The sequence below is a fragment of the Biomphalaria glabrata genome, chromosome 3, assembly GCF_947242115.1.
Source record: "Biomphalaria glabrata chromosome 3, xgBioGlab47.1, whole genome shotgun sequence".
Taxonomy (NCBI): domain Eukaryota; kingdom Metazoa; phylum Mollusca; class Gastropoda; family Planorbidae; genus Biomphalaria; species Biomphalaria glabrata.
Genome location: NC_074713.1, coordinates 20,972,048 through 20,992,384, shown reverse-complemented (window position 1 = coordinate 20,992,384; position 20,337 = coordinate 20,972,048). Strand labels below are relative to the sequence as shown.

Below are 20,337 nucleotides of genomic sequence, written 5' to 3'. Positions count from 1 at the left end.
AAAAAAAAATGTGTGCAAATCATAACATTGTGAAGACTCTAGGCCCATCGACTTCGAACGAAGTAGTTAGGTTTCCCCCACTTCACGATTAGTGCATGCTACCCCCCCTCTCCCGGGCCTGGTCGTGCGGTTTGCGCGCTGGACTGTCGTTCAATGGTCCTGCGGGAGGTTTGGACTAGGAAGTAAATTATCTTCAACTCTGAAGGAACATCCGAAACATGTCAAACATTTTAATAATAATAATTTTATTTATTTATTTATAAAGCGCTGTTAACAAACAAAATGTAGGCTCAAGGCGCTGTAATAACATTACAAACACAAACACGACAATAGAAATCAAAAACTTATCTAAAAAAGTTTTAAACAAGTAGGTCTTAATGTTCTTCTTAAAAGTGGTATAGCATGTAATCTGTCTGAGATTAATGGGGAGTGAGTTCCAAACCTTTGGTCCGCAGACCGTAGCTTTTGAGGGAGAAACGTGGCACCACTAAAAGCGTTGAGTCCATTGAGCGCAGGTCTCTCTGGGGGACATATGGAGTAATCAGTTCTCTAAGGTACAGGGGCATCTCATTGTTATATTTACACTGATGACAAAGTGTGGCGGATTTTACAATCACAAATAATATACGTGAATCCAACAAGTTAAGAATTAGAGAAATGTTAACACACATTTGTATAGAAAACACTAGCGGTCCACTAAAGGTATTCTATCTTCCTAGTAGACGTGCAGATCTCATGAAGTCAATCTAGCTTGAAGAACTAGAAGATGGCGATTAGAATTGGGTGTTTCTCTGGGATTAAAGTCTGGGTGCGCGGGTAGGACAATGTCTACCAGCCTCTCCATCTAACATGCTCGCACATTTCTAGATCTGTGAGGTATGAATGAACTCCACTCGGCATGCCAGCATAGAGAGTACAATGTGTAACATGTTTCTGGACGATGACAGCAGAGGTGTGAGTTCTGGAAGAAGTGGACTCACACAAACACACCCACTATACCAATGTAACCAGAAACTAACCGATGCCCCCAATGCCTGGTATTCAGTCCAGTAAATCAAGACAAATTAATGCCATCTTTCGAAGATCTACGAGACTACGCATTGCTCGTACCAGATTCCTCACACAGTGCGCGAGTGTGTTGAACAGTAAGTGTGGAAGTAAAGATGTATGTGTGTGTGGAGCCAGGGTGAAAGAATGCTTCGTTTAAAAAAAAAAGGTATTATCTATAGGACCCAAACGAGGCGCCGAGTTAACACCCACATTTCCAAAGCTCAGTTATTGCAGACGTCTTCTTATCAAATATATGGAATGTGGTAGCCGCTTGACTTCCGTTAATGAGAACTATTTAGAATCTATAAATCTCTGCCCGGACCAGACATCTATGTAAAGTTTATGGGTCTATATCCCAGCCTAAAGATCTCTACCCAACCTAGCCGCAATTAAAGATGTTTTTTTTTTAAAGGAGTCTCCATATTGGAAATTATTTTTAACGCTGAGCTAGGCGAAAGTGGTTAAGAATCTGCTAAGATTCCCGCTATGGAAATATTAGCAATAAGCAGCCGATACTCAAAAATAAATCTAGTTGTAATCTTAGTTAAAAGTTTAACAAAAAATATATGAACTGTTACCAAATTTAGACCGAAGTCAAGAATAGATTATTGCCTAAAATGTATTTCACTGACCCGATGTTTCAATGTTACGCCTCGTCTCCGTCACTTACTCAATTAGTCACAATGGATTCATCCCGGCCTTAGCTTTCACTTCATCTTTCCAGGGATTAACTCCCATTGCAATAGCAGAGGTGACGGGGATTGGAGGGAGGGGGGGGGGGAGAAATCTTCTCAAGAGCAGAGACAAAAGCCGACATAAAACAAAAAGATAACACTGGATCCAACTCGACTGTAGGACTCGTTCTTTGTCTTCTATGTGTTCCAAGTCCAAGTGTTGAGTTTCAACACAGACATTGACATTCAGGGTTGCTCTACATCCCCAAAACACTCTGTTCTCTACGTGTTGACGTATTTGGTTGCCTCAGAGTAAAAGATTGTTGAACATCATTTCCAATTCAATAGTTCTCTTTTAAAAATGGTTTAAATTAGAAATACCAGCGTTAATAAAACTTCCTAATCAGAAATATAGACACAAAGTTGTACCCACAGCCCTCGTAAAAGACTTGACTATCTACTTAAGGCCAGTAAAGTTAAATCTCCCAACCATTGGCACAACGCAAAACGAATGGATTAGTTTCATGTTGAAGCTGAAAACTAAGTCTCCCTTGGATAGAGTGAGCGACTAGCTAAAGGTTTATCTGGATTTAATCGTTACTCAATGAATATACTTAAAATGCCAGCCATTTAGTCGGTCATGCCAAAAGATTTCTTGCATTCTGAGCTGCACAAAGGCATTCTACTGATTTCCACAGTGCGCAGTTCATAAAAAGTAAAAAAAAACAAGATGATCAACTAAGGTTAAACAAAGAATGAAACTGGATAGGATGATATTGAAATGTGAGAGACATTCAAGGCAAATGTAGCGCTAGAAAGTCTCTAATGAGCTTGATAATCATAAGATCCTATTGTAAAGGAAGACGTCTTGTAGTAAAGTGCTTGTCTTGGTCACGTCAAGGACGTCAGCAGAACGATGGTACGTAGCACGGAGAAATTCGACTAAGAAAGATGGATAGAATTGCGTTGTCGGAGATGTAAATAATTGTTAAGGCGAACTTGATTCCCACGTAGAACGCTCCCCTAGACCCCCCCCCCCTTTCCCAAGCTGGCTAAAGGGAGAGGGTGCAAACGTAATTTATTTTTGGTATGAAAGTGGGCGGTGGGCGTCACAATTAAAAGTTTGAGAAACACTGACCTAAATATTTAACAAAGAGTTTGACAATAAACTTTTCGGCTATAATTTGGTTTTACGGAAAGGTGAAATATACCTAGTTTGCAGATAAAAGTCATAAGAACTGAGTCGTTATTTCTTTTAGAACAAGTCAGACTAACTAGAAATACATTTTGAATAGACGATGCAACATTACAGATGAAGAACAGAAATAGAATAAACAACAAGATTGCAAAGAGAGTTTGTGTTATCACACAAACTCAGAGGCAGTCCCAATCAAAGTCACCGATGGACGAGAAATATATTCAAGCCATAGTCTTGTTTTGATCGTTTAAAAAACCTGTAAAAATTTGGCGTGGAATAGTGCAATACGTCGTCTTTGATAAGTCTCTTCTAACTCTTCTGGAATAAGTAGAGTAGCATTAAGTGATCACCTAAGATCAGCAAGGAAACCTCCCGATACAGTGTCGCACCTAGTGCAGTAGCTCAGGGTGTCACCCCTCCCCATCAACTTTCTTGAAATATGTTACAATGAACACTATTGCTTGCCTTTTTCTTGTTGAACCAATACAGTGAGCTGATTACCTACTTTTATTGATTTTTACTCAAATGTAAAACTCCAATGTTTATTACATTTATTCAAATGTTATTGCAAATTTTACAATAATATTTAATTAAAATTACAAACGGATTTAACAATAATGATCCATTGATACTTTTTCAATTGTGGACTTAGATGCAATTTTTTTTTTGTACCAATGCGCGAATCTATGAATGAAGCTTGATTTATTAATGAAGAAGAGTATGAAAGTTTTAATAAGACTTACTTCCCCTGAAGTTTTTCATTTAAAAGTGAAAAATCTGTTTGCATATATAATTTTTTAAATTAGATGGTTCGCTTTCGGAAAAGAAAAAAGAACTTTGAATGATCTAAAATATCATGATGTCCGATTTTCATTTTCTCTTCTAGTTTCTGAGATCTAAACGGGACGGACGGACAGACATTTCGCACAAAACTAATAGCGTCTTTTCCCCTTTCGAGGGCCGCTAAAAATGCCAAAATATACTTTAAAAAAACAACAAAGCTTATATTAAATGTAGTTGTATTAATTAGTTTAGATCAGTCGTGTTATTAAATTGTTACTAGATGGGAGAAATAACGTGAACTAACTTTTTACCAGACAGACTGACAGAGTGAGTTAATTTAAGCTTTGTACAAATAGTTGTTGCCTTAAAATTGATAACAACTATATTAAGGGGTTCAGCTTTCAAAGAAGAGCCACTCCGCTATAAATGTTGGCCTTTGAATTTATAACCATTCATCAACACTACAACACTACCCCCCCTTTCCCACTGATGATAATTTTTGATCAGATCACAATAAAAACAAGTTACGGAACGTCAAACAGATTTGATTTTCATTGAACCAATCAAAAGTTTTTACAAAGCTTATATCAACTCACTCTGTCTGTTTGATTCTTGTACACGAAAATGGAAGGCCAGTGAATTAGGCTTACGAGCAGACTTCATGTCCAGTTTAACTAAGTGTTTGCACATAGTGTCAGACCTCTAAAAAAAAAAAAGACAACTAATCATAGCAAAAGAGAGCCATTCTGATTTAAAAGTAATGTAACAATAATAGAATCCTACACCCTTTGTGTTTAGATGTCCCAGTTGTAGTCTTTTCTTTTTCTTTTCAAACTGAATGGAAATCATTTTGTACACTGCAAGTTCTTAGCATTAAGTTGAAATAGTTAAAAACCTTATAGCTCTATACAGCACATTGACTCTATGAACACGGAAACTGAAGTACAAACAGTAAACAGACATTTTTCTTTCTACACACACGCGCACGCATAAACCTCCATAAATGTTTAAAAAAAAACCCTGCAATTTAAAAAATGGTCAAAAAAAACACAACACCACTAGAAAATGAATTCACTATCAAGGCCGAGGTGTGGAAGTAGGAATCTTGTTCAACGAACATCATGGCCGACAGTCTCGTCTCGTGGTGTGCTATCTGCTTGACAGTTGACATGCATACACAACGCTCTGGAGATCTACTGTCAGGTGATGTCATCTTCTATGGCAGTGATTTGCAGAAGTCTACTCAAAACAATATATTTGTAGTCCGTTAAAGTTGAAAAGGTTGATCAATGCCTGCGTATTTAGAGTTTATTAAGGCGAGAGGGTTGATCAATGCCTGCGTATTTGGAGTTTATTAAGGCGAGAGGGTTGATTAAACCCTTTACATTTGTCATTTCAGTCATGTTAAAAAAACAGCATCAGCTTTTGGCCATATCAAGTTTTTGATTAAGCTGACAATGAGACAAGATTGTTTCACAAATACTTAGCACCTACTGTTAGCTGGCAACTAATAACTTTTATTCCAATCAACCTTTCAGCAAATGTTTTATTTCTTAAGTAACCTTTCAACTCGAGTTTTATTCCAAAGTTACCAGAATACTATTCCACAGCTCAATAATTCATCAGTAATCAACCGTCTGACTTGACGGGGATCAAACCTATCATACACCATGTAAGGGCGATAGAGAAGAAAGTGTCAAGCAATGAAAGAGGGACAGACTGGGGCGCTGGTTCATAACGAACAAATCTATTTTGGGGGCGAGCAAAGTCAGACACCCTGAGACAGTCGTAAAATATTCATTGGTGTTATTGTCACACCAGCATTTACGTCATCCACCCACAAGGAGGAAAATGACGTCAGTTTACGAATCGAACAAGTGTCGACTCACATCGACGTTCCAAAACAGAAGACAAATAAGCTGTGCCCATAAGCCATTGTCAGAGAAATTTACGTCACAACCTCGTGATTCTGGTAAATAACTATCTTGAATTTCAACTCCCAGGGCCGTCCTTTATTCCTAGTCCAATAGTCAAGCAAACAAAAATCTTAAGGTGTGAAAAATTCATATATTTGATACCAATCACGGAGTAGAAAAAAAAGGTCAATATTCCATTGAAAGATCTCATGACATTTAAAGTTAGCAAGTGGTTCAATCGATGCGGAAGTAATGAATGTGACCTATATATCTTACGCTACAAATCGCTTGGTTCCGACTAGCTAATTCATGAGTGCTAATGAATAAACTAAACCTGATGTGGGAGGGCACCAGCACTCAGCCATAGTCCACTAGAGTATCACATTCTTCATAGCTGCGTGATATTTGTCCATTAAGTGGCAAGATCAACCTGATCTAACCAAACGACTTAGTGAGCACAGTACACGGTGGTGGTCAGAGTTGGACGAAGCAGATATTCAGAGACATGTTCAAGTAAGCCATAGAAAGGATCTATCCAAACGTACTAGGCCTGCTGTGTCCTGTTACTTTTAGAATTAGGCCTAAATGGTAAAGCATTATGGAACACTATTATTGTATTCTTAGTGCTCCTGCATGCTGTTAATTAATTATATATTTTTTTTTTTGTAAAACCATTGTTGAGTTATTAGTCGGAAGTAGTCAGCAGGTAAAGGCTAGTGCTTCAAGACAAGTTGTCAGTAAGTTTAAAATATATACTAGAAATCAAGTCTGCTAGACAAGAATGCGGTGTCCCAGTTGGATCCTACACTTTGATACGGTTTTTTTTTTTACAATAAATTTCTAATTCCAAGAGGTTGGTGTCAGGTTTAGTGTTCTGAGGGGCTGCAGTCAGAGGAATGAGGGTAGTTATTGCTGGAGTCCGAGCCAATAACATTCACTTTGAATGCTTACAAGAGTCTAGAGCTCATAGTCTAGTGTATATAGATTTAATGATGTTATCCATTATGAGCTGAATCGTTAAAAAAAAAACAGCCTGCGCCACAATTTAATTTTTTCCCCCTCATCGATGTTATTACTATATGACGATTAATTATTCAGGTGCCACTTTGTGTGACCCTGCGACTTGGAGAGCCTAATTACTAAATTATGATTAGAAATTAAAGAAAGCCCAGTTATTGTTTTCATGCTTCATGTATTACTCTCCCTTGTCTGTCATTCCTGACACCAGCCATCAATCGACTCCAGGAATAAACTCACCCCCACTCCTGCACACCAGCTGGCTCCATTCTCCGACAAGCACACAACACATGACCAGCGGTCATGAGATGACAAGGGGGACATCCTCATTTCTTTTTTGAAGTGTTGATTACATTTCTTTTCAATAATCCAATTCTCTTTTGATTGCTTTATATTTCTTTGTTAGGTAATGTACTTCTGTCTCAGTTCAACCTTTTGGAAAGGTTTAAGATAACTGCAGAGACAACTCTGTCAGAACAATTAATTCTGGTAAAAGAAGCAAACCGATACCAGTGTCGCAGGGCTAAGTAATGACTATGTATAACATTTTAAAACAATTGCATATTCATAATATCGAGAACGCAAAAATACAGATCTGCATACATATCAGAAAAATATAGAGGTATCTATGACTGGGACTCAAAGAAAAACAACAACATGAGGAGTTCCACCTTTGTCTTGCCTTGATCCTGACCGCAGTAAAAGAGGACACCAATACAAGAGCCTCTCACCAGAACAAACTGAACAGAACGTTAAGATCAAAGGCTTGTGGTTTCAGCTAGAAGTGTCAATGAGACTCTCTGAATGCGAATCTGAGAGGCTGTGAATTGGGAAGTTTCTTTTTTAAAATGTCCAACAAGAAAAATGTGAACAATTAAGAGAAAATGACTGCAATCACTTGCCAATTGGCTGATGGCATCAGTGGGGTTTGAAGAAAAAAAAAAGCAATCAACTCTATATGGATCCATCTCACTGCACAACTTATAAAACATACTACTGGTTCAGATAGGCAGTCAAAATACCAAATATGAAATGAACTTGACTGGAGCATACAGAACTCGGCGATAGAAGTCAGCAGTGATGCCCCTAGAATGCCCAACTTACAGACACTCACTCCCTTGTGATCAAAGGACACAGGTAAAGCAAGAACTAACAAGGTGTCAGAGTACATCATAAGAAAAAGATTATTTAAAAAACTTAAAACGTTTAACTAAATGTCTACAATTAAGTCTTCAAGATAACTGTCTTCAAGTCATCGTCTGCACTCGATGCATCTGTCTTTAAAATAACTGTCTTCAAGGTATAGGCTCCAAAATAACTGTATGTCTTCAAATTATGTGTCTTTAAGATATTGTCTTCAGGTTATATGTCTTCAAGACATAGTTTTCAGTTTGTCTTCGAGACATGTCTTCAGAGTAGTTATCTTCTGGGGATATGTCTTTAATGTATTCTTTTCAAGATATATGTCTTCAATCTGAACTTTCAAACAACTTGTTAGGGTATTTTTAAAAACAAGAACATATTTTAAATATATATATATATATATATATATATATATATATATATATATATATATATATATATCTATATTATAAAGTAGAATGTGAGGGGTATGTATGTATGTATGTTACTTATAGACATCAAAACCGCTTGACCAATCTTGATAAAACTAGGCAGGAATGTTCCTTGGGTACCAACTTAGACCGTAGTGTATGTATTGTAGCCCTAAAACAAACTTAAGACCCTCAAAAAAAATAAAGTTGTCCGACTCTATTAAAGCTATAGTATTTTATGGATCTAGGCCATGTCTACAATGTTGACATTAGAAAAGATAGAAAGGATTTAGACCTAGATCTAATTTTAAGAAATACACTTTGCGCAGATAGTTTTTTACTTTGACACATGAAAAGACAAAAGAAGATCCTTTGATTTCATTATATAATAAAATTAACCTTCAATTTTGTGTTTCAAAAGCATTTTTTACATTAATTAGTTCCTTATATCTGTGACTACAGATTTCCTGACGAACATTCTTTCATTAGACAATACCGTAATGAATCGCGTACTAAAAATTAATTCGTTTAATTGTTTACTTTATAATCCCATCCCTAGATCTAAAACTCTAATTCAACTCTAAGATGATAAAACTTCTCTTCGCACAGATAGTTTTATACTTTAACACATAAACATATTAATTAAAGTCCATTCATTTAATATTTTGATCAAATAAACATTCAAATTTGGTTTTCTAAAGCTACATTCGTTTACGACAGCTGCGAAGCCAAGTTGAGATAGGCCTAGATCTATATTCATTCATGAATCGCGTACTAAAAATTATTTCGTTTAATTGTTCACTTTATAATCCCATTTATTTAACAAAGCTATCGCTCTTTTTGTTTTTAATAGATAAGAATGTATCGACTTTGGGTAAACCATTTTCGCAAAACTAATTTTATTTTCGTAGCGAAACTGAAATAACGTGAAAGGATCATTCGCTACGTTTAACATACATCTAAATCCAATCCACTAGATTATTTAAAAGAAATGTTTTAATTAAAAAAAAATGGATTTAAGCCTATTAGCTATTTTGATTTGATAGCATTATTCACACTATTTTTACATTGACACATTCGCTTTACTTATTACATTATTATTTCGTTTAATTGCTTACAAAACACTCTCAGTGACTATATCGAAAGTAATGCGCAAATTAAGACCCGCGGGTCGCGGGTAACATATGTCTAGTATATATATATATATATATATATATATATATATATAAAGCGTATATTAATGTGTACTTGTATGAATTAGTTTGGGTCTAGAATAACAATAACAAGGTTACAAAAGACAGTTTGTGTGGAAACACAAACTCAAAATCGGCCCCCGAAGTGGTTAGGGCACCCAGGCAGGCTTCAATATTTTCAGAAAGAACATCCGGATGAAATTATATCAAAGACAAATGAGAGATAAGAATGGAGAAAGAAGGTTAACAGATCTTGTGTAGTGCCCCAACTGTCCCGCAGATCAAAGGATAGGTGAAAGTGAATGTAAAGTTAGATGTGAACCTGGCCTAACTAGTTCCCCTTTCAGACCTTGTGGTCTATAGGGCAGATGATGTAAAGTTCATCTGTTTTTGTGGCCTACGTTTAACGAGGGTGTCATGTAGCCAGCACAACAATCCAACCGCCGTTACTCTTCCCCAACTAATGTCAGGTTAGAGCTGAGTGAACTCAGAGGCGCCCAAAGATTCCGAAGTTGAAAATCGAAGTCTTCACCAGGATTCGAACCCGGGACCCCCGGTTCGGAAGCCAAGCGCTTTACCGCTCAGCCACCGCGCCTCCCCTGGCCTAACTGATGTCTTATAATTGATCTAATTGTTTTGAAAAGGCTCAATCTCTTATTCGAATCCTCATAAAAAAAAATAAAAAATTCGGCAATAAAAAAAAGTTCACAAAAATGACGTTTACAAGATCACTATTCCTTTTAAATTAGGTCTAACTTGTAATGCATACTAATTAGCTTCTTCTCTTTAAAAAACTGCTTGCATAACTGATTTTAAAAATGAGATTTTTCGCTTTCAGAAAAAAAAAGTAGCATTTGCATCAGAACTTTGAATGGTCTAAAATATTGTGATGTCCGATTTTCAATATCTTTTCTAGCTAAGGAGATCTAAACGGGACGGACGGACAGACATTTCGCACAAAACTAATAGCGTCTTTTCCCCTTTCGGGGGCCGCTAAAAAAGCATTTATGAAAAAAAGGGAGGGGGGGAACGACCTGAATTCGAACTCATGACTCAAGCCTTATCTGACTTCTCAAGCCAACACGGTAACCACTCTGCTAGTGGAGAGCTTATGAACATGGAAGATTGTACAGTTATCTATTGTTTCTATAGGCTGGTCCTATTTTTCAGGTTTGTGTTCAGTAACACTTAGACGACGAACTATACAAGGGACTATTTCAGCTTATACCACCACTTCAGTCAATTACAATTTCCTTCCCTTGTTATATAACAAACAAATTAATTTATTAACATAAGTTAATTAACTAATTAATAAATTTTTGCATTGATTGTTGTGTTGTAAGGTAAAAGAAATAATTGTGCAAAACTTCAGCTTGATCCGAGCTTGGGTGTGGGAGAAATAACGTGTACAAGAGTGACAGAGTTAATGCAAGCTTTGTCAAAAGCAACAAACAAATACGAATTGCAACATACAAGTCTGTGATCTTTACTCGGTGAACGTTCCCCCCCCCCCCCGTGTAAATCACATATAACATTCACACAGCATATGTCTGACGTGTATTTGATCGGACCATGTAATAGCATGGAAGTTAACAAAATAAAATTCATCAATTTCAATTTGTTTTTAGGGGAGTCACCTTAACGAGCCAATCAACACGTTAGTTTAATGCTCATGGTGAGGTGAGCACGTAAGAAGCCTGCTTCATGATGATGACGTATTGCGCCAGATTATACTCTTGATGAATGACCTTTTTAACAACTTGTGCTGCACACTTTAACCATGAATTAAAGCCACAGGCGAAAGGGCGGAGCCCACATGCTGGTTATCTCAAACTGGTCATATTTTGTTTGTCTATGTGTATTTTGTTAATACCTCACTCTCCAGGCATACTACATTGGATTCTAAATTTAGATTAAAAGATATCAAAGTCAGACTTTTTTTGTTTAAAAAAAAGGATAAATAATTAATGAAATATACACTCCTGATTAAAGGTTACCCCACCCCATCAACGGTTAAATCTATTTCAAGAAAATGTGACTACAAAGAATGTTTCCCTACTTTCTTGAAAGGGAAATGAAAGCAGATGTAGCAGACAGAGAGATGGGGGGGGGGGGGGAGGAGAGAAAAAGGAAAAAGACTTGAACACAATCAGTGCAGTTGAAGGGAGGCCAGAGTGGCCATGAGATGTTGGCGCCTACTGTGGGGGGGGGGGTATCCACATCATTCAAACTCACAGATATCCAAGTTTTTCATGTCCATTCTGTTTGTTATTGCTCGCTCTCTTCTTAGCACCTCTGTGTGTGTGTGTGTGTGGGGGGTGGTATGGTTTGTTATTGCTCGCTCTCTTCTTAGCACCTCTGTGTGTGTGTGTGAGTGTGGGGTGGTATGGTTTGTTATTGCTCGCTCTCTTCTTAGCACCTCTGTGTGTGTGTGTGTGTGTGTGGGGTATGGTTTGTTATTGCTCGCTCTCTTCTTAGCACCTCTGTGTGTGTGTGTGGGGGGGTATGGTTTGTTATTGCTCGCTCTCTTCTTAGCACCTCTGTGTGTGTGTGTGTGGGGGGGTATGGTTTGTTATTGCTCGCTCTCTTCTTAGCACCTCTGTGTGTGTGTGTGTGGGGGGGTGGGTATGGTTTGTTATTGCTCGCTCTCTTCTTAGCACCTCTGTGTGTGTGTGGGGGGGGTATGGTTTGTTATTGCTCGCTCGCTTCTTAGCAACTCTGTGTGTGTGTGGGGGGGTGGGTATGGTATGTTATTGCTCGCTCTCTTCTTAGCACCTCTGTGTGTGTGGGGGTGGGTATGGTTTGTTATTGCTCGCTCTCTTCTTAGCAACTCTGTGTGTGTGTGTGTGGGGGGGTATGGTATGTTATTGCTCGCTCTCTTCTTATCACCTCTGTTCCTCTTGGGGTATCAATGCGCGCGCGTGTGTGTGTGTGTGGGGGGGTATAGTTTGTTATTGCTCGCTCTCTTCTTAGCACCTCTGTGTGTGTGTGGGGGGGTATGGTTTGTTATTGCTCGCTCTCTTCTTAGCACCTCTGTGTGTGTGTGGGGGGGTATGGTTTGTTATTGCTCGCTCGCTTCTTAGCAACTCTGTGTGTGTGTGGGGGGGGTGGGTATGGTATGTTATTGCTCGCTCTCTTCTTAGCACCTCTGTGTGTGTGGGGGTGGGTATGGTTTGTTATTGCTCGCTCTCTTCTTAGCAACTCTGTGTGTGTGTGTGTGTGGGGGGGTATGGTATGTTATTGCTCGCTCTCTTCTTATCACCTCTGTTCCTCTTGGGGTATCAATGCGCGCGCGTGTGTGTGTGTGTGGGGGGGTATAGTTTGTTATTGCTCGCTCTCTTCTTAGCACCTCTGTGTGTGTGTGGGGGGGGGTATGGTTTGTTATTGCTCGCTCTCTTCTTAGCAACTCTGTGTGTGTGTGTGTGGGGGGGTATGGTATGTTATTGCTCGCTCTCTTCTTATCACCTCTGTTCTTCTTGGTGTATCAATGCGCGCGTGTGTGTGTGTGTGTGGGGGGTATGGTATGTTATTGCTCGCTCTTCTTCTCACCTCTGTTCTTCTTGGGGTATCAATGCGCGCGTGTGTGTGTGTGTGGGGGGGGGTAAGGTATGTTATTGCTCGCTCTTCTTATCACCTCTGTTCTTCTTGGGGTATCAATGCGCGTGTGTGTGTGTGTGTGGGGGGGGGTATGGTATGTTATTGCTCGCTATTCTTATCACCTCTGTTCTTCTTGGGGTATCAATGCGCGCGCGTGTGGGGGGGGGGGGGGTATGGTATGTTATTGTCATGATTAGGTGTCAGGTGGTGACCTAATGACTCAGATTTTGACCCTACTGAACATCACAAATACACATTGCAGATTATTTGTAATGATTGATTTGTCTGTAGAAATACTTAGTACGTCATGCGCACCCAGTCATAGTCCATACAAAATACATAGTCCATACAAAAACATAGTCCATACATAAACATAGTCCATACAAAAAACATAGTTCATACAAAAACATAGTCCTTACAAAAAACATAGTTCATACAAAAACATAGTCCATACAAAAACATAGTCCATACAAAAAACATAGTCCATACAAAAAACATAGTTCATACAAAAACATAGTCCATACAAAAAACATAGTTCATGCAAAAACATAGTCCATACAAATAACATAGTCTATACAAAAATATAGCTCATACAAAAAACATAGTCCATACAAAAAACATAGTTCATACTAAAACATAGTCCATACAAAAAAAAATAGTCCATACAAAAATATAGTCCATACAAAAACATAGTCCATACAAAAAACATAGTCCATACAAAAATATAGCTCATACAAAAAACATAGTCCATACAAAAACATAGTCCATACAAAAATATAGTCCATATAAAAACATAGTCAATACAAAAAACATAGTCCATACAAAAACATAGTCCATACAAATAACATAGTCCATACAAAAATATAGCTCATACAAAAAACATAGTCCATACAAAAAACATAGTTCATACAAAAAAAAATAGTCCATACAAAAACATAGTCCATACAAAAAACATAGTCCATACAAAAACATAGTCAATACAAAAACATAGTCCATACAAAAATATAGTCCATTCAAAAAACATAGTCCATACAAAAACATAGTCCATACAAAAACATAGTCCATACAAAAATATAGTCCATACAAAAAACATAGTCCATACAAAAATATAGTCTATACAAAAAACATAGTCCATACAAAAATATAGTCCATACAAAAAACATAGTCCATACAAAAATATAGTCCATACAAAAAACATAGTCCATACAAAAAACATAGTCCGTACAAAAACATAGTCCATACAAAAACATAGTCCATACAAAAACATAGTCCATACAAAAAACATAGTCCATACAAAAATATAGTCCATACAAAAATATAGTCCATACAAAAAACATAGTCCATACAAAAACATAGTCCATACAAAAACATAGTCCATACAAAAACATAGTCCATACAAGTATTTTTAAGGAAGTTCTTAGCCATTTTTTTAAATAATTCAGAAAATGTTTTTCTTAGATCAATTGATCTACAGGGGCCTTATAACTATAGATATTAACATCTTGTCTTTCAAAAAAAATTCATAACACGAAAAAAGTTCCTATGTTTTTGTTCAAACTCTATGCAACTTTGCACAGTTAAGCCTAATTATACCATCTATTGGCTCAGCTAAAGAATATTTACATATCATTTAATGGGGATAAGTTTGCAGCCTTTGATGAAAAAAAAATGAAGGACCTAATTCAACAATTCATTAAAAATAGTCGGATATAATGTATTTTAGCTGAGCCTCTACAGTAGCCGACTGCTCTTGTTCTTATGACAATACTTACTTAAAAACGTTATGAACTATATTTAAGCCTTGCGGCGGCCATACTGGATGCCTCATTTGCATATTTTAATTTTTTTTTTTACCTTATTAGACATATAATAAATCTTCTAAAAGCAAAAAAAAAATGTCCGATAATAGCTGTTCTTAGAATTTGGTTTTCTAATATGAGATCCTCCTTAACATTCGACCAATCTTAATGAAATTTCTGGCCGAATATTTCGTAGAGCTTGACAGACACTATATGTAATAATAGGACCCCCCCCCTTTATTTTGTTTTGTTATTGCGCCATTTTAGCGCCCCCCCCCCCCCCCCCAAAAGGGGAAAAGTCACTATTTTGTGTGGTGTATCTCTTCGTCCGTCCGTCACGTTTAGAGCTCAATTTAAAAAACAACGACAAGAAAATATCCTGGTGCAACGGCTACTTTTTTTTCTTAAATTGATCCGCTTTGATTATAAAATTACATATGTAAAGCATTTTTTTTCATAAAAGATATACCAATGAAAAAAAACTGTTTATTACTAATAGTGAAAAACAAAACAAAACAAAGAAAAGTTATATCACGGAAGGAAGGTAACACATTTTTTTTTGTATATTTTTATAACATTTATGTATCCGGTTTTGTTATTAAGAATTGCGTCGAAGACTCTTGGAACTCTAGGCCCACGGAAACTCGCCTCTAACTCATCTCCTCTGTCCCTTGACTGTTGTCGTAGGGGTGCTAGGACAGTTAGCGCAACCTAATCCCTCCCCGGTCGACAGGATACCAAGAGAGAGGCTGGTCCATTCTTTCACGTGGTCCAGCCAGCTTTTCTTTGGACGACCCCTTCCTCCTACTGCCTGTTTGAAAAAAATGTTCTGTCTGGGAAAGATTCAAGATGTAAATGTGTTGCATCCCTGTTACCGATGGCTCGTATCCCAAGACGCTCGTTTAAGGCGAGGCAGAAGGTCGAGCACAACGGGGAAACTTCCCTACATTCCATCTCTGTCACATCTGCTATGCAAGTGTCCGCCAATTAAAACGGCCCCTTAAGAAACGGTATGTAGATAGTGATTGTTTGCTGGGGGCTTTTTATTCCATCCCCGCCAGTGCAATGGACTCGGTCCTTACGCACCATAAAGAGGTTCGATTTTACTTTCCTATTTGCCTACAAGTATCCTCTAGCAACCGTTTCCACACGATCACTAGGTTAAGGCTGAGAAACATAGTCCGGGAGTACAAAATAAAAATTTTTTTACGGTCAATTGTCTTCTGTTATAGAAGCTACTGTAAGTATACAGAAAGACACTTTTTTTTGTTTAAAAAAAGTATTGTGTATGCATGCAATATAAATTCATTTTAAAACAAGATTTAATAAGCAGTGTTTAGTAGTCCTTATTACTAATGTTCCACCTCATACTGTGGCCAAAGCCCCTTTAGATACTTAACCAAAGAGAAGGCCTAAAATGAAAGTTTGGCCCCTCATTAGATGACCATATATATACCATATAACACCCGTTAGGCAAGACTCTCACTGATACGTATTCTCGTAACAGTATATTGCGGTCACATTTTTGCTTACTGTTAAAATTAATAGAATCATTTGATATTTTGAAGTTGTTTTCTTTTAATTAATTGTTCTTAAAAAATTCAAAAAAAAAAAAAAAAAAACAACAACCGGATAATGTAAATAAATGTGCACTTTAGTAAAATGCAAATCATTTTTTTTTAAGTTTGATATATTTGCTAAATATCAAAGTACGATTGTAAATGGCAATTGAAAAAAAAAAGGGGGGGGAGGGGGCTATGTAAACAGGATGTATTGATAAGTAATTAATTGTAAAGGGTCCGGATAAAGACGAATTGTTAATAAGTCCAATTACCAGATGTAGTTATGTTTAGTTTTTAGATGTAATATTTTGTGTTGAAAATCTTTAGTTTTTGAAATCCAGACAACGTCGGGTATTTCGGCTAGTATGTGTGTATATAAGCTTTAGCTGAAGGCTTTCAGTGAAGAAGTAAAAGAACAGCCCTGAAAGAAACTGTTGATGAGAAAATGTGGAGGTGAAGATGAAAGAAGCATCACTGGACAGGTGAGACAGAACAGGGGCCTGCAATTTGGACAGCTAGTATGGAAAGGGTTAGAGTAGCGGGGGGAGGGTCAGTGATGGCAGGAGAAAGAAGGAGAAACTGGGAGTTCAGTTCTAGGGGAAAAGAGAAACTTCCCACCTTATTAATATGATTTGAACTAGGGGCGTGGTTGTAGTGCTAAATACACAGGAAGAAGGAAGGGGTGGGGGAGGATATGAAAGTGGTTGCGGTGTACTAGCGCAGGTAATGTAGAGTGCCAAGAACTGACAGAGTGTGAATCTTGTGCAGCTAAATACGTTTATAAAACGAGTCCCATTGAACTTGATAGGGATCGCTTTTTACTTTCGGACCTCATTCACCAAAACAAACGGTCACGTGATAACCATTGTTGATTAGAATTAGGTCGTGCGTTGTATGGAAGAGATAGGGAAGCACGTGACTAAATGTTGTTAGCTTACGATTGGTGAATGATGTCCAATAGAGTAAAACTGGACACGGATGTAGAAAACGGCTCTAACGATTAGACTAGAAATGTAACAGTTGATGTAAATCTTTAGGGACAAAATAACTTGATATCAAATTGTTCAAAACAAAACATCAATAATTAAAAAAACAAAACTTGGAATCTTCTATACGTTATCCTTAGCTAGATCCAGTATACAAATAGAATTTTTTTTTTAAATCTATCATTCATTAGTTATTACGAGAAAAAGTAATAGCTCTTACAAAAGGTCACCAGCTTCCTACAAAAATGAATAGTCTTTAAAAACAAAAAAAAAAAGAAAGGATTAAATCACAAATGCCCTTGTATCTTGCCGATTGATCAAAATACGTGATTTCTATTGCTAGTAAAACACAGGTGAGTGCCAATACAGGTCACATTTATTTGACATTCTATAGAGGCCATGCATTCCAAATCAAGAAAACAACGTCTATATACAAACAATTTCTCCAGTCTCCGTCAGTCGGAAGTTTCTATCACTAGAACTTGGAAGTCAATATTATAATCCTAACCACAAGCTTAACCATGGCAGTCTTACTGTTGTATTCTTGAAATAACACAATAAGTCTTCAGTCGCATCTAAGTCTTGTTGTGTACATTAATACCGCGAATATTTTGTTTCATTAACCTATCGGTTTTGTTTTCTATTTCAGAGCTAAACAATAAGAACTAAAAAAGCTTTTTAGAAAAAGTTTTTGCAACTTTTAGTAGTTACACCGTAGTTACGAGCTAGCCATCATCTGATTCGGATTAAAGAGAAAAACAAAGTATAAATAAGAGAACAAAGTTAAACTTCTTTGTTGAGATTTGTAGACAAAAACGCCTCCGTAAGCACTAGGATTGGACACGAAAAGTATGGTCCATTAGAACCAAAAGGGGAAAGAGAAAAGTTCTTAAAACTTCCTGGAAATTATCAAACTAATCAAAACAAAGTTTGCTAAATGCGCTAGAATTATTCAAAGATAAAGGTCAAAGACATAGTTTTATATTTTCTGTCATGACTTCACAACACTTCCAACAATCTACAACTTCAGTCCGATCCAACACACACACGCAAAAAAGCTGGACATTAAGCTTGTGGGTCAGAGATTTGGTGAGTAACAAAAAACCATCAGGAATAGGTTTTAAACTTTCACTAGGTCTGAAGCTTTTTGTGGTTTTTCGAGAAATTCAGAAACTGCCCAAAACCTAGTCCTCTAGAGGAAGTGTGACTCAATGCTATTTGTCAATGTCAAGTTTGTATAGGATGGAGGTGACCTACTCCTCCCACGAGCAACATTTGGTTATCAGCGAGCTGCTGAGCATTACCACGAGCGAACTTTGATACTGACCCCATTTATGGATATCCTTGGGAAGGTTAATGCACCTAGTAGCCCCAGACATCCATGCTTTGTGAACATACGACAATCAGGCATTCATCTACTTTCAGTATTTACACTGAGTATGTTTCAGAACTAAAGACTCCTGTCTTATCTACTTTCAGTATTTACACTGAGTATGTTTCAGAACTAAAGACTCCTGTCTTATCTACTTTCAGTATTTACACTGAGTATGTTTCAGAACTAAAGACTCCTGTCCTACCTACTTTCAGTATTTAGACTGAGTATGTTTCAGTACTCAAATCTCCTGACCTATTTACAATACACCCATCCACCTGAAATAGACTAGACGATACCAAAAAAGACTTGATGACACCACATCTTCCCTCTTTCTATCCAATACAAAGAGTTTTAAAACTAACAGCATTATCAGTCTTACCACAAAATGACAATGCCACACCCACTTCCCGACCTACAAAGCTAGTCTAACACCCTCAATAAAAGTGCCTACTTTAATACCCACTCTCCAGGCCACAGGGTGAACTAAAGATACTGTGCTGTTAGTCCGTTTGTTTTTTTCAACACCATCAATTTAATTGGCCTTACAAACTTACAGGTGTTAAACTCACACAGAACTATATTTGAACCAGGGGGGAGATGAACTCAACTCACAGACCCAGATAAAACTGGCTTCTCTCTCTAAATACCCCCCATCCTTTTTTCCCCTCTTTCTACTACTCCCATACCGAACACACACACACATGCACGTGATAAGTTCCAAATGCTGTACATGTGTACACAAAAAAAAATGCATTCATCTCTGTTTTAATCTCTCCTTGTCTTTTCCTTTCCTTAATTGAGGTCAGCCAAAGTTCTAGACCACACCCCTGTTTACATTTTATTAAACCCGCTCTTATTAGCCGGCAATCACGGCGCCCCGGGGAGGCATGCAGGGTGGAAAGAATGTGATATAGGTGATCTGCTGCGCCCTCCTCTGTTTCCGGTTGGGGGGAAGGGTGAGTCTCCATACTTATTTTTATTTTCCTCGGTGCCTCTTATTTCTCCAGTGACCATACTGACGTAAATTATTAGTATCGAAGATAACCCGTACCTATCCAGTTATATTTCTTTCGTGGAATCTGAGAGCTTTTTTTTTTAACACACATATTTAACCTTATGACCTTTTAAGAAGGACATTAAAAAAAAAGGAGGGGAAAAAGTAGAGGAAAGAAACTTTTAACGACATGAGATACGCCAAGGCGGCACAGAGATAGACGACTGTACATTGGTATGTTTGTATCTTGGTCAATTTCTTGTTGTTGTTGTTTCTGTTTTGTTTATCGTGGCTTCAAAAAATAACAAAACAAAATACATTTGAAAAGTAAACAAAGAACTCGTTCAATGATATCCGAAACGCTGATAGCGGCGATACGTCACTGTAGACCCCACAATTCATAGCAAGTCAAGTTACTTTAAGGTCACAAGATTATCACTAGACATGGGCGTAGCCAGGGGGGGGGGGGTTGGTGACTGATTTTTTGCTTAGATTATGTTTATTTTAGGTGAGATTTTAATACTAAACTATCACTTGCCCTAGCATAGCAAACGAGGTTTTGAGTTTAAAACCCCCTACCAGGAGTTTTTGAGTTTAAAACCCCCCTACCAGGAGTTTTTGAGTTTAACCCCCCCCTACC

General features: G+C 37.5%; 1 protein-coding gene across 2 annotated transcripts in view; it reads right to left on the bottom strand.

Moving 5' to 3' along the window:
- LOC106057036 (gephyrin-like) overlaps positions 1-20,337 on the bottom strand; it is an 86,910-nt gene that overhangs the window by 6,822 nt on the left and 59,751 nt on the right. The window lies entirely within an intron of this gene.